The 16,798-nt window shown below is 37.7% G+C and overlaps 1 protein-coding gene across 2 annotated transcripts in view; it reads right to left on the bottom strand.

Annotated features, from left to right (window-relative positions):
- plcl1 (phospholipase C like 1) overlaps positions 1 to 16,798 on the bottom strand; it is a 193,263-nt gene that overhangs the window by 39,136 nt on the left and 137,329 nt on the right. The window lies entirely within an intron of this gene.

The raw sequence follows: 16,798 nt of genomic DNA, 5'->3' as shown, positions 1-16,798 counted from the left end.
GACTTCCTATGTCATGACAACATATAGAAAATTATGAAAACCTTTGTCTACTGAGCAGTTGTGTACAATGGATTTCCTCCATAAGGAGGGCGGTCTTATCTGGCAAACCTCTTTTACGCACCATGCCTTGGGCATCATGTGGTAAAACAAAGCCTCTGCGGCTAATACTAAAGTTGGTCTGGATTCCCCTCGAAACAATGATATAATGCCTCCAGTTTTTTCAATAAAAGTAAAAGCTATCTGGAGGGATGTTGCTAATGGGATTAATGTGATCTTCCATATTATTGAAACTGGGTCAAAATAAGAAAGAAGTTTGCTCAGAAAAGAACTGCCCTTCTTTACAGTAAATGTACTCCTAATCCACAAATAATTTCAGTCTGACTCATCAGTTTTGCCATGAATGTGAAATGGGAACTCTTAAAAGCCAGGCCTGTCCTCCTAAAGCAACACAACACAGGCATAATCCAGTTTCCTGTATCACAGGCAAGATTCCATTAACAATTCTTCAGACAGACTTCACTTGGTCAGTAGTTGAATACACAGTTTATCATTTGAATATGCTCACTTAATAGGCAAATATAAAAGATATTAAGCAGATAGTAAGAGGTCCAGGGCCATTATAAGTGATCGCTACAACACCCTGAGATAATTCTGGCACCAACAAATGTCCTGTAGCCTCATTTTTAAAAGATTAGTAATAAAGGTAGTGGAATTAGCAAATACAGAATTTCACCTAACTGAAAACACTGAATTATTGAGGATTGTGTGATGTGACAAATGAGCTGTATGATAATGGCATAAAAGTTCCATGCTGTACCAGGCTTCCTTTTTATGGGATGAATATCTATATTTCCAATATTATCGGTATTTTATCCAGACTGCTGCTGTGGTGAAGTAGAGGCAAACAAGTTGCACATGATCTCAGGTATGCTTTGCTAGGTGTGGGAGTGTCCACAGGTATAGATGGGTGCATCCCAAATTGCTCAGACATTCATTACCACCTCATAAACTCCTCTTCTTCACTTGAGTTATGCAACATGTTTGGTACCTACAAAATCTTCTCATTATCACTGCTTTATAAGGTACAATTTCAATGTCAACAGCAACCAGCAATTATGAAGGTTGGAAATGCCAGAAGAAAATGACAGCAGATGGAACTAAATCTGCCATCTTTAGATAGGAATAGGTAGCAAGTTGAAAGACTCCTGGAATGCTTTGTGTCCAATTCATTCAAGTCATGTGCCATTTTTTGTAATAAGAATATTCTTATTTTTGTAATAAGTTTAAAAATTCTTTAACTTATTATAAGAATTAATTGAGGTTCACACACACTGGCTGTAAAGGGTGTGTTGACTCATATTTGGATATGTTAAATTTTCAGTGTTGTGATTGTCTTACCCTATTCACACCATGGACAGTTGACACATGGAACTTGACACTTTGTTTGCAAACTGATACAAACTGAAATGCTGCAGAGCTGTATTTAATATTTAAGTCGCAGTCCCTGACAAAACAGAATCCATTAAGTAATGGAATGATCTGGCGTAACCACACATGGTGCTGAGTTATTTTTCTGTACGTCTTCACAAGGATGGGTTGAACCACAGGTGGTCTATATTAGGAACACAACAAATTACCACTTTACACATTGTGATGGCATTAATCACTGCCTTGTCAAATATAATACAAAATTAGTACAGTTTAACAATGCTCTCTACATTGCACTGAGAATCTGTTTCAGCTCATGAGACCAGCAGAACCACCCCATGTCCAGACATATACTTCATCAGTGTGAACTTAGAGCTTCTTGTAGAACAATTGCCAAAATAACATCAATAAAACTGAATGCAAGTTCATATTAACTGAGGGTTCAAACAAAACTGCCAGAGCTCATTCAAGTTCACAATATTAACTATAAACAGCCAATCTATTCCATAAGGAGCAAACTCATTTGGTGCACCAATTTTAATGCATAGCAAACTCAGTCTTTCATTTCAATTTCCACCTGCAGTAATTCTAACTTCATTTTAAATTTCTACCAATTTTTTTCTTGATAAATGGTGAGGTGCTTACGTGACAGAACCTCAAAACAGCTTTTCACAGTAAGCTTATGTTACATACTTAAATAATAAACCTGATTAAAATAAAAGTTAAAGTTTCAGGGTGTGCTTTCATTCTATAGTATTTCTCTTCCCCAAATTAATGAGAATAAAAATAATCTTTAAATTATTTGTCAAATAAGTTAAACCTTAGATGCATTTCCACTGATCTACAGTTATTCAGCTTATTGGGCATTAAATTATATTAAACTCCCATCAACAACTAGCTGTATAGAGGCCCATGCTGTTCAAAACACCACCTGCAAGCATCATGTACTTGAAACTGCTGCACCAGCCTATACATTATTAATTCAACAATTCTTCCACTTTATGTGGCAAAGGAAGTGAATTTGGGTGTATTACTGACTCTTGGAAGGGAAAAAAAAATACAGGGCTATAGGGAGTTGGACCAGCTGGATTACTCCTGCATGAAGTTAACATGAACTCAAGAGGCTTCCTTCTATGTTGTAACCTTCCTATCATTATATTATCAAGGATAAAGCTATCCCAACCTCTTATTTGGTTCCAAGACATCATGCAATGGGTATTTCAATGTACAAATATCAGGCTGAAATCCCCATTTGACATTGTTGAGTTGTCACTCACTACCATCATAGTTCCATCCAATATTAAACTTCGATTCACTCAAAGTGAGCAGTTATATGCTTTCCTATAACGTTTATTCTAGCCAAGTGTGAAACAGTGGCAGTAGAGGGGCAAAGTATTTGCCATAGGAAAGAAGGAAAATCTAGACCAATACATCATCCACTGAAATGAAATTTCTTTTCGGGTGATCTTCAAATTTCTGTTGTGAAGTCAAGAACAAATACCTAAAAATATACTTTATGAATAAAATTTACAATTATGTAGTACAGTGCACTCAGAAGCCTTATTATTCCATACATCAGCTACTTAAGGAAAGTATCTCATATATCTTCTTAACTATCTTATCTGTCTATGGCACAAACTTCTACATTCTGTAGACATGCATTTCAAGGTCCCACTATTCCTCCACACTTCTTAATATCCTACCATTTATTATATATTGCTTTGCATTGTTTGCCCTCTCCAGGTACTCTATGTATACTTTTTCAGGCTGAATTTCATTTGCCACTTTTCTACCTATCTGACCAGTCTATTGATATCTACTGCAACTATCATCTGTTTCACAAGAACTTAAGAAATCAGAGCAGGAGAGAAATCAATCAGTCCCTCAAGCCTGTTCCACCATGTAATAAGATGATGGTTTATCCAATCATGGTCTCAACATCATCTTTGCCTTCTTTCCACATGCCACTTTACTCTCTTGAAGTTCAACTGTCTGTCAATCTGGCAATTTCCTTATTACCAAACACATGGCATTTTCTGTATTATCTGCAAACTTCTTAATTATGCTTCCTGTATTTAAATCTAAATCACTGAAATGCATCACTAAAAGGAAGAAACTTGGACTGAGTTCAACAGTGCCCCACTGGAAACAGACTTCCAGTCACAATAATACCCTTTGACAACTATCCTCTGTTTCTCATCACCAAGTCAATTTTGGATCCAAATTACCACTTATCACCCGATCCCATGACTAATCTGTCATGTGGGACATTACATCAAATATGTCAGAAACCACTTCCCTTAATAAGTTCATGCTCACTGTTCTGGATTAATTTGTGCCTTTCAATGGTGATTAATACCATGCCTCAGTATTTTTTCAATAATTTTCTTACCATTGGAGATAAGTTGACAGACCTATAATTATCTGTTCTCTCCCTTTCACTCTTTTTAAACAGGCTGCTACATTAACAGATCTCTGTTCTCCAATTCTATGCCTGCAATCAGAGAGAACCAGAAACTGATGATCAGAAAATCACTTGCATCTTTTATCAACTTGGGATACATTTAATTGGGTCCTAGTGATTTATTTCCTTCCAAAGATGTAAAATCTGAATACTCATCTCTCAGTAGGTTTATCCAATCTGATATTTCACATTTCTTTTTAACCTCAATATCAGCACCATCAATCTACATGAAGACTGATGCAAAATCACTTATTAAGAACAAAAAACCATCTCCTTGTCTTTCACACACCAGTTAACCTTTTATTTCTCATAGTTCCCAAATGATTCCCTTGCTCGGTTTGTACTGTACAAGATTTCTGTGTTTTTCTTGTTCTTACTTATGTTTTCTTGCCTTTTCTTTGCTTTTCTAATATAATTTTTACTTTCACCCAGCGCATGCTACACTGAGTTTATTTTTCTTCAACAGTTAGCTTTTGGTGTAAGATTCCTTCTTTTCACTGATCCTACCTAGTACACTGCTTAACATCTATGGGGCTTGACATGGGAATCCGACCCATTTCATCAGATTAACCAAACCCCATTTCTAGGAACTCTGCATCCCTTTTACTGCAGCCACGATGAAGCTGAAGCTCAAGTTGCACCCCAGCATTCTCACTGCATAACATATTTTAAGAATGAGCATTGTCCTATTACAGAACAGTGAATCAGCAGTGTTATAAATTCATTTGTAAAGTTGTTTGTTACATTTGCAGATTCTTCAATAGGTTTAAAATAAGCCTCTGAGTAACCCAATAAAGTGATGCTATTTAAAGAACACTGTATGAAGCCTAGACTCTCTTACTCACAAATTCTCAAGTGATTAGACATCAATTGACATGGAAGATCTAAAGTTAGTCTCATATTTTTGGCATAATAACAATCAGACGTTAATAAATATCAACACAGTGAAAGAAGTCTCATGGTTCAAACCTGGATACTGGTCAATATGCAGATACAAAGTGAACAGAGAATACCCTGGAGAATTTAGCTTTCCTCAAGTGCTGATGTGCCTATATTTTTGAATTTGGCAAAATAACACAATTAATGTCATGATTTTAAGATTAAACCATCCTACACACCAGATATAAAAGTCAACATGAAGGAATTAATTAACAGAAGCACACATTTAAAATTATCTGTGCACTTCCAATAAATTCTGGTTTCATCCTACAATAGCTGATTCATTCAGCTCATAAATAAAACATCATTTAAAATTTTGTAAATATCAATGGAAGTGAACTTTTGGAGAAAAAATTTGAGGAGCAATATCTTTGAAGTGTACTTTCTGCTGGCTAGATTTGAAGTACAACCTTAATATCAAAGTATTGTGTGCTGCATACAAATAGAATAGTCAGGAGAAGATGCAGGAAACAATTATTTGAAATCCAAAATGTGCTGGAAATCAAATAGTTAATTATGAAGAATGTTGCTCAAGATAAAACTATATGACATGCATTGCTACAAACTATAACAAATAACTTTATCTGTCATTGTGCTTTGCATATTTTGATCATTTCAACTAATGCTTTAAATGATGCTTTGGTTTGGTAAAAATTAAAGGAAATAAGAGAAAGTAGGAAAACGGCAGCAAAAGGATTTGACAGCTTTACAAGAATATTACAGAATGAAAATTGTGAATCTTGAGGAGACCATCAATTTGTAGACAGTGATCACAATGTCACAGTGGTTTTAGTTCACGCGAATCTTTGCCGAAGAACAGGATATTAGAAAGAAGGTTAATCCTGAGTGAGAGTGAGGTAATGGATACAAGGAAGACATAAGAAATAAAAATAGAAAGGGCTGGAAATACTCCACAGAACTGGCAGCATCTGAGAGAGAGAAATTGTGTTAACATTTCAGGTCAATGACATTTCATCAGAACTGGAAGAGTAAGAAAACAATTGCTTGAACTTGCAGAGAGGGGGAGGGTTGGAGAAAACAAAGGGAACATCTGTGACTGCGTGGAAGCAAAGGTTGTCCAAGTGGCATAATGCTTTTGGTGCTGTTAATAGATGAATGAGAGCAGTTAGAATAAGGAAAGAATATGCAGGGCCTGTGAGATGCAGAACACATCCTGGAAATGTAAAACAGAAGAAGATGCTGGAAACACCCAGCAGATCAAGCAGCATCTGTGGAGAGAGAAAAACTGAGTTAATGTTACAAGTGGATGACCCTACAACAGAACTGGTCAATTCTGACACAAATGGGAAAGGCTGGTTGTCTGAAATTGCCAAATTCGGTATATGTCTTTTGAGCTGCAAGTTACCTTGACAGAAGATGAGGCAAAGTTCACTGAGTTTATGTTGGGCTTCTTTGGAACAATATAGAAAGCCAAAGGTAAAGAGGTAAATGTGGGAGTGGGATGGAGAGGTAAAGTAACAAGTAGTTGAACAGAGGTATTCTGCAAAGCAGCCACCCAAACTGTGTTTGGTTTCTCTAGTGTCAAGGAGACTACAATGTGAGCAGCAAATACAATACACTAGTTTGGAAAAGTATACGAGATGTTAGTCAAACTGCAAAATAATCAAAAGTGACAGGACCCAACGGATACATCCGAAGATTCTGAGGGTGATGAGGGAGAAAATTTACTTCCAAGGACTTTAAATTATAATGCCAATTGTAATTGAGCAGGAATAGACAAGCAGAGTGGGTCTGAGACAACAGCAAAATGTCCCATCCTTGCCAGATTGTGGCCAGAGCTATTTTAATTCTTGGGTTTTACCAGCATGTTGACAGCCACTTGGTTTTCTAAAACGTGAGGAAATGTTAGCTGGCCAGCAGAAAGGAATAGATTTTTGAGGTTCAAATGGTCTCCAGCAGGGAATGAAAGATTGTACCCAGGGACTCAGTTAAATCATGGGGTAGGTCGCTCAACACAGTTTTGTGATGACTATTTTCTCCTGTATAATATTGAGGACATATCTAACTGACATGAGTAAAATGATTAAAGGAATAGGTTAAATAAAGAGATTTCACTTGGGAAAGAACCCAAAAATGTATCCAAACCCACCACACCAAACCACCTTACTCTGGGTGGCCAACGGGATTACCCAATATTATAGACCTGAGAGGATTCTTTCCTCTCCTGCATTTGTTAATAGAATCGAACCCACAAAATGGAGTGGCTTCCTGTTTGTAAAAAGCCTCTTGAAATATGAAATAAAACAGAAAAATCCTGGAAATGCTAAGCCAGACATGCAGCACCTGTGCAGAGAGAAACAAAAATTAATAATTCAGGTTAATGACCTTTTATCAGAAATAGAAAGTTAGAAATAAGACAAGTTTTAGATCGGAAAGAAAGCATTAAGAAAAGGGTAGAACAAAAGGGAACATCTCAATAGCTTGGAGACCCACATGGAAGAAGCTGTGCTTCACTGATGAGATCCTGTTCATCTCTTTTACCTTATTTATCTTTGTTGATTTCTATTACTCTTCTTGTTTTTGTTCAGTCTCCTTTGTCCCTTCTGCTTTTCCCACTTACTTTGCAAATTAAAACTTGTCGAATTGCTAGCTTTTCCCAGTCCCGATCAAATGTCATTGATCTGAAATGTTAACTCAGTTTCTCTTTCCACAGACACGGTTTGGCCTGTTGAGTGTTTCCAGCATTTACTTTTATTTCAGATGTCTAGCATCTGCAGTATTTTATTCTTGAAATATAAGTCTTGCTTGAGAAGAGGTGGAAAGATAAACCCAAAAAACTAATGGGTAAACTCAATGGTGAGTAGGTTGTTAGAAATGATATTCAAGGGCAAAATCATAGTCATTTACTCAAGTTTGGATTAATAAAAGAAAGACAACATAGATTTGTTCAGGATAAATCATGTTTACCTAATGTTTGATAAAGCATCAGAGCAGGCTGATGAGGGGAATGCCTTTGATGTTGTTTAAATGGACTTTCAAAAGCATTTTAATAAAGTGCCATCTTGTAGGCTTGTTAACAAAGATGAAGGACCATGGAATAAAAAGGGCAGCAGCAGCATGGACACAAAATTGGCTTTGGGAGAGGAAATAAAAAGTGAGTACAATGCTCTTTCGTCATTAGTTTACTGCACTAGTAATCCAGAGATTTGAGTTTAAATTCCTCTATGGCAGCTGTGGAATTTGTTTGGATAAAGAAATACAACAAGTAATAATGATGACCACAAATTGCTAGACTTTTGTAAGAACCCACTGGTTCACAAATGCCTTTAGGAGGAGGAAGAAATCTGCCATTCTTATCTGGTCTGGTCGATATGTGATGCCAGATTTATCAATGTTGTTAATTCTTAAATGCTCTCCAACAGGGCTGGCCAGCCACTTAGTTCAAGGGCAATTAAGGCTGGGTAATAAGTGCTAGACAGTGATGTCCAGATTGTTAAAATACAAATACATTTTTAAAAATCCCTGGTAAACAGTTGCATTTCTCGATAATAAATAACATCTTTAAGGGCCTGGTAGAAGGAGCATTGCCCCCTGGATAAGGAATCAGTTATATGGACGGATTGGAGAAATATTTTTCTCCTTAAAGCAGGGAATTGAAAGGTGACTTAATAGAGATGCTAATTATCATAAAGTGCCGAGACAAAATTTAAAAAAAGAGAAACTATTCCCATTGGCATAAGGGTCAAAAAACAGTCATTTGCAAAAGGGTCAGAGACAACTTGGGTGGAAAACTTCCTCATGAATAAAATAGATGTGGTTTGAAATGAGATGGAACAAAATATTCATCTGACTGTTTTCTATGAGGAGCAAAGCTCTGGAATTTAGCTATGTCATATGGATACACAGGAAACTGGAGCGGGGTAGGCCTTTGGGCCTCTCGAGCCTGCTCCACTATTCAACTAGATCATGGCTGATCTTCTACCTCAATACCATTTTCCTTCATATCCTCATTTCCCTTAATTTCTCTATTATCTAGAAATGTATCCCTTAGATTTAATATTATCTTTAGTTTCTCTAATCTATGGTTGAGTCATTTTTCCTGTTGTATTTGTGCTTTAAAATGGATATTTGTTCCAAATTATGCATCATTTCATTAAATGCTAGATATTGCCTTACCCTTTAACTTAGTTTCTTATTTTACCCCATTCAACCTGCCCCCTTATGGCTTCACAGTTTCCTTTGTTTAGGTTGAAAACCCTAGTTTCAAATTTAACTGCATTACTTTTGAACACAATATACAATTTTACCATATTATAGCCACTCTTTCCAACAGACCACTTTACAACAACTGTTTATTAAACTTTTCTCATTACACACTACTAGATCTAAAAATGCCTGTTCTCTAACCACTTCATCAACATACCAACCTAGAAATCCATCTTGTTTTCCAAGAATTCATCTGCTACATTGTTAGCATTAATTTCATTGGCTTAATCTTCATATAGATTAATATACCCATGATAACAGTAATAGCCTTGTTACGTGCACCTTTAAGTTCCACATTTATACTGTGATTGTTTTTGATAGGTTATTTTCTTTCTCCTTCAACCAGTTTTTGATATTGCACTTTTTACAATTCATTTCTGAATACAAAGTGTTGGTAACTAATTATCACTTTGCCTTTACATAGCTACATGTATGATGATCTTGGTATGATTTACCTTTCTAAAATATGTTCCATTCAATGATTTCAGATATAAGGGGAAAAGAGCATTTATAGATTTCTCTGCATGGTGACGAACACAAATGTGAAACTGATAAAGACAATGCCATTTAAGAACAATTGGCTGTTAAACACCAGTATTTTTCAGAATAAACTAAATATGACCAAAATAGAACAGATTATTTTCGCTTAGCAAATGATCTTCATAATGGATTTCAAGGAGCAGCCTTGAATTTTTATGCTTTTTTCATTGTATTTGGTAGTAATACTGAGGAAAATGTTTGAGCCACACAGGAAGACATTTTGATGAAATGAAAACTATATAAGTAAACCCCAAAAAGATATGCCATCTATATGAATAAAGGCTGCCCATGTGGTCTTCAGCAATAATTCTATGATTCAGTCCAGTTTCATATCCACTGATTTACTCCTACTTGCAGAAGAGAATGTAAATAGCTGGGAAAAGATTCTAATTATATATTCATTACTATGGTACAATAACAAAATACAAGAAAATTATTTGTGTCAACTAAGCCTATGGAATACTTTGCAAAAATTATTTATATAAGCCCTCCAAGTACATCTAATTACTTGCTTTGAAACAAATGATGTTGCTTTTTCTGTCATTTAGTATTCATATATATAAACTTTGTAAACAACTGAAACTGCTTTGGCCAAGGACATTAACTCAACATTCGTTTACTTAAATTTCTAATCATACCATGTCATATTTTGTAATTGATTACATATGATGAAATTATTCAGTTTTCTGAGCAAACACCTTGCTAATTCCTGGCTTTAATATTGTTTATTAACACATTACTGGCAAAATGATGCATATATCTATCAAAGCATATTGTAATTTCTATCACTCCCAAACACTACAGATATATTCAAATCCACAAAGCAGTGAAGTTAAATAACACAAGCAGTTGGGTCAAAGGACCTGTTTCCATGCTGCATAACTCTATGACTGTGTGGCTTCAATGAATGACATCAGAATCCATGACTAATGTAATAGAATCTTTCATATGTATACCACTCCTCACATGCAAGATTCGATCCCAGAGCTTTTTAAAGACTTGTTGACAACAAAACTTAATGGGAGGAAAAGATACTGAGGTAGACACTGCCCTGAGATATGAGATACTGATCTCCAAAAACCAAAACCTTCCACCTTTGTGCCACATATGACTCTGGCCACCAGAATGCACTCTCCTAATTCTCAGACTGGTTTCTTCCTTTGCTCAACTCTTGGTCAAGGGAAACCATGCTCATTTTGCTCTGGGAATTCAGCTCATGCCTAGTATTGCGCTAATGCTGTAATTCCTCTGCCTGGTTTCATTCTTGTTGTTCAGTGTAGCAGTTTCATACAATTGGGTCACTTACTTAAAAAAAACTTTGGAGGCTATGTTTAGAGGTCAACTACATTGATGTGGGAGTAAAACCAGTTAAAGATCAGGATAATTGGTAAATTGGTTTATTATTGTCACATGTATCGAGACAAAACTTTGTCTTGCATGCCATCCATGCAGATAATTTCATCACATTAGTACATTGAGGTAGTACAAGGGAAAAAGCAATAAAAGAATGCAGAATATAGTGTTACAGAGAAAGTGCAGTACAGGTAGACAATAAGGTGCAAGGCCATGACGAGGTAGATTATGAGATCAAGAGTCCATCTTATGGTATAAGGAGACCATTCAATAGTCTTATAACAGTGTGATAGAAGCTGTCCTTGAGCCTGGTCGTACATGCTTTCAGGCTTTTGTATCTTCTGCCCGATGGGAGGAGAGAAGAGAAAATGACCAGGGTGGGTGGGGTCTTTGATTAGCTTTACCAAGACAGTGAGAATTGTAGACAGAATCTATGGTGGGGAGGCTGGTTTCCGTGATGTGCTGAGCTGTGATAGGTAAGAATGGCAGATTTCCTCATTTCCTCAACTTTACAGTGAATCTGTAAAGTTTTAACAACAATCCATCAAGTTCATGGCCACTTTTATTTATACCTGCTTCATTTTTATGATTTTTTTAAAAAAAAATTAATTAAAATTCACAATCAGTGAGAAGGAATCAAGAAAGAAACTTGGTGGAGTATTAAAAATAAACAAGCAAATGCCTCTCTTCATAGTTTTTTTTGCATTTCTGGTAGACCGTAAATTAAGCTTTTATTATTTTGTCAAATTTAACTAAAAAAATTGGTAGAATAGCCCAACATGCCCAATGTAACATATAAACATAAATGTTTATTGAATGCAATCACTTAAAATAATTTAGTGACACAAATATTCAACATATAGTGAGGTTGTTTATATTAATAGCAGAACTGTCAGAATTTCAACTCTAGTGGCCTGGTAAATAAATGGGGGAAAAAAAAATCACACTAATACAAATAGTCTGTTTTCCTTAAATTACATTAAGATATATGCGTTCATCATCTGAAAATTGTAAATCATGTGATGAGGGAAAGTGGGATATGAGAAGGAAGATTAGGTATAAGGATAATTCCATCTTTATATGGAATTACCAAATTTCAGCTCCAAGCATTAATAACCTTATTAACATAATTGACGCACCTCTAAATTGGTAAGCTCTCAGCTTATCTTACTTCCAAAAATTGGATGCCACATACCAAATTTTATTTCCTTGATTTTAAACATGGCAGCAAGATTGGCCATTCACAAAGCAATGGCAGGAGGAAATTGAAATAGGCTCATTCCCACACAGTATCAACCTCAGAATCAGGAACATCTCTCTTGCCTCACTCTCCAGCTGCTTGTGCTCCATTCAACATTTTCCCACATCCTGCTTGTATCTTGCTCCTTCCTATCATACTCTATGTGCACCATCAGGCAACTGCACTTTCCTACTTTCCACCTACACACACTAATTCTTTCTGCAGAACAAAATGAAGCACAGAGAACCACTTAGCATCATGTCCCTCACCTTGATGGTAAAGGAAGTTCTTGAAATCAGTAGGGACTCGTTGGCAGAGTGTGAAGAGAGAAGTACATTGCATAATAATAGCACACATGCCAAGATGGAAGTTATACGAGATATGCAAGCTACATTTTCCCATGACCTTTATTCCCTCAGACAAATGAACGACATGATGAAGTATAGATCAGCCACTGTCATCGAGAATAATCCTGAGACTAGGAATTGTGTGTGACAGTGTCCATACTCTCAGATTTCATCTGTCCCATTTCATACATAAATCATTAAAATTAAAAACATGACACAATTAATTTTTAGGTAAAATATTTAAATGCATCCTCTTATTAAATAGCATTATTGGCTGCACTAGCAACCAATTAACATGGCAATGCACCTAGGCTGAGAAGTTAAAAGACACCACCTTCAGTTATATTGATGTAAGATAGTTTGAGACAACTGAAAAGTTAAAAATCAGCTACTTCAGCTCTGTATTCCTCCATTTAGTTCATCATTAAGTGGAGAACATTTAGTGCTTTTCTTGTGTTTTTTTGCTCCTTGAGGTTTGTTCAGCAAACAAACACAAGTGTCTATATTGTTCTCAAAGTCAAAGTCAGGTCACCCCTGCTCTCAGAATTGCTTCAGCATCAATGCAGGCTGTGCCTGCAGAGATATGTACTCATGACATTCTACCACTCACTACACTGTTGTAGAAGAACAACGTTATTGGTAGTGTGGGGAACCTTCCATCTTGATAAATGTGTTTTTGCAGTCAGATCTGGAAGGGACATTGGGCTGCAGTGCAAGGTTTTCCAAAAGAACCTACAAGTGGTCATGTCCTTACAGACACCATCCTGGCAACTTTCTGCCATGTGTGCCACCTCCATTGTCAGATGCCTCTCCAGTTTACTCATTTCTGACCTTCATATTTCTTCTGGCACTTCTGGCCTTTGATTTTGAGGGAGAACCTATTAAACCCACCTGGAGGGATGGTGATTGGGTCATCACTTTGGGTCGGTCTATTTGAAGCTCGTTTGGCAGAAAGTTGAGTAGCTTATGATTACAGGAGAGATTTATCTCACCCTTTAAGAGATATTCAGCTTGAGTCTTCAGCAGTATTAAAGCTGGTTCTTCTGTGAGTGAACAGTGCCAGTTGTGATTCAGATAAATAGAGCACTACAGCACAGAAACAGGCCCTTCAGCCCATCTAGTCCATCTCAACCTGATCTTCTGCCTAGTCCCATCTACCTGCACCCAGACAATATCCCTCCAAATCCATCCCATCCATGTACCTATCCAAACTTCTCTTAAATGTTACAATTGAACCCGCATCTATCACTTCCACTGGCAATTCATTCCACACTCGCACCACCCTCTGAGTGAATAGGTTTCCCCTCAGATTTCCCTTAAATATTTCACCCTTCATCCAGTTCTAGTCTCACCCAGCTTTGGGAGAAAAAGCCTGCATGCATTCACCCTATCTATACCACTCATAATTTTGTATACCTCTGTAAGGTCTCCCCACATTCTCCTGTGCTCCAGCGAATAAAGTCCTAACCTATTCAACCTTTCCCTATAACTCAGGTGCTCAAGACCCAGCAACATCTTTGTAAATTTTCTCTGCGTTCTTTCAAGCTTATTGATATCTTTCCTGTAGGTAGGCGAACTGCACACAAAACTCTGAATTCGGCCTCACCAAGGTCTTGTACAACTTTAACATAACATTCCAACTTCTGTATTCAGTGCCCTGATTTATGAAGGCCAATGTGCCAAAAGCTCTCTTTATGACCCTATCCACCTGTGATGCCACTTTCAAGGAATTATGGATCTGTATTCCCAAGTCCCTTTGTTCTATTGCACATCTCAGAGCCCTATCACTCACTGTGTAAGTCTTACCCTGGTTTGTCCACCCAAAGTGCAACACCTCACACTTATCTGCATTAAATTCCATTTGCCATTTTTCAGCCCATTTTCTCAGCTGGTCAAGATCATGCTGTAAGCTTTAATAGTCTTCCGCCCTGTCCACTATACCCCAATCTTGGTGTCATCCACAAATTTGCTGATCCAGTTTACCACATTATCATCTAAATTATTAATATAGATGATAAACAACAACGGACCCAGCACCGATCCCTGCGGCACACCACTAGTCACAGGCCTCCAATCAGAGAGACAACCACCTACTACCACTCACTGGCTTCTCCTGCTAAGCCAATGTTGAATCTAATTGGCTACCATCCTGAATGCCAAGCAATCTAACTTTCTGGACCAGCCTCCCAAACGGGACTTTTTCAAAGGCCTTGCTAAAGTCCATGAAGTCAATATCCATTGCCTTTCCTTCATCAACCTTCTTGGCAACCTCCTTGAAAAATTCTATAAGATTGGTTAGACATGACCTACCACACACAAAGTCATGTTGACTATCCCTAATCAGGCCCTGTCTATCCAAATATTTATATATCCTGTCCCTTAGAAAAGCTTCCAGTAATTTATCCACAACTGAAGTCAGGCTCACCAGCCTATAATTTCCCAGCTTATTCTTAGAGCCTTTCTTGAACAATGGAACAACATTAGCTACCCTCCAGTTCTCCGGCATCTCACCTGTGGCTAAGGATGTTTTAAATATCTCTGCCAGAACCCCTGCAATTTCTGCACTAGCCTCCCACAAGGTCGGAAGGGACACCTCATCAGGCCCTAGGGATTTATCCACCTTAATTTGTCTCAAGGCAGCCAGCACCTCCTCTTCCGTAATCCAGATGAGGTCTATGACCTCAGGACTCTTTTGCCTCAGTTCTATAGTCTCTGTGTCTGTCTCCAGAGTAAAAATGGATGCAAAAAATTCATTTAAGGCCTCCACCATCTCTTTCGGCTCCATGCATAGGTGACCATGCTGATCTTTGAGAGGACTAATTTTGTCCCTTGCTACCCTTTTGCTCTCAATATAGCTATAGAAACCTTTGGGATTCTCTTTCACCTTGTCTGCCAGAGCAACCTCATGTCCTCTTTTTGCCCTCCTGATTTCTCTCTTTAGTGTTCTCTTGCATTTCTTATACTCCTAAGTGCCTCATTTGATCTTAACTGCCTATATGTCATATGAGCCACCTTTTTCTTTACCAGGGCCTCAACATCCCTTGATAACCAAGGTTCCCTAAAGCTGTTAGCATTGTCTTTTATTCTAACAGGAACATACAGAATCTGTACTCTCAATATTTCATCTTTGAAAGCCTCCCACTTACCAAGCATCTCTTTGCCAGAAAACAGCCTATCCCAATCCACACCTGCCAGATCCTTTTGGATGCCATCAAAATTGGCCTTACTCCAATTTAAAATCTCAACCTGAGGACCAGTCCTATCCTTCTCCATGATTGTCTCGAAACTAATGGAATTATGATCACTAGCTCCCCTGCACACACTTTTGTCATCTGCCCTGTCTAATTCCCTAAGAGGGGATCCAGTATCGCTCTCTCTCCAGTTGGGACCTCTACATATTGATTAAGGACACTTTCCTGAACAGATTTGGCAAACTCTATCCCGTCCAATACCTTTACAGTATGGGAGTCCCAGTCAATATGTGGAAAGTTAAAATCACCTACTATCACAACATTCTATTTCTTGCAACTGTCTGCTATCGTCTACAAACTTGTTTCTCTAAATTCCGCTGACTATTGGGAGGTCTATAATATAGTTCCATTAATGTAGTCATTCCTTTTTATTCATCAGTTCCACCCATATTGTCTCAGTGGACTAGTCCTCCAGTATGTCCTCTCTGAGCACTGCTCTACCCCTTGAATACCTCCTTCGCTACGATGTTTAAAACATCAGAATCCTGGAACATTCAGCTGCCAATACTGCCCCTCCTGCAACCAAGTCTCACTAATGGCTACAACATTGTAATTCCACGTGCCGATCCATGCTCTTTAAGTTCATCTGCCTTACCTACAGTACTCCTCACATTGAAATAGATGCACCTCAGAACATTAGTCCCACCATGCTCAACAACCAGTTGATTTCTGTCTTTGCTTGTAGGCATAACATCTATTTTCCCCACAGCCACTCCACCTGCTGCCCTGGTTCCCACCTCCCCTGAAACTCTAGTTTGAACCTCCCCCCGCTCCCCCCACCCCCCAAGCAGCACTAGCAAACCTTCCCGCAAAGATGAGACCATAAGTAGACATGCAAGTAAGACACTCTTGTGTCTTCCCGCAAGTAAGACACAACAGCAGAATTAAGCCATTCAGCCCATCGAGTCTGTTCTGCCATTCGATCATGGCTGATTTATTTTTCCCTCTCAGCACCATTCTCATGACTTCTCCCCATAACCTTTGACGCCCTTACTAATCAAGAACCTAT

The sequence above is a fragment of the Pristis pectinata genome, chromosome 1 (genome assembly GCF_009764475.1).
Source record: "Pristis pectinata isolate sPriPec2 chromosome 1, sPriPec2.1.pri, whole genome shotgun sequence".
NCBI lineage: Eukaryota > Metazoa > Chordata > Chondrichthyes > Rhinopristiformes > Pristidae > Pristis > Pristis pectinata.
This window is presented reverse-complemented; position numbering and strand designations above follow the sequence as displayed.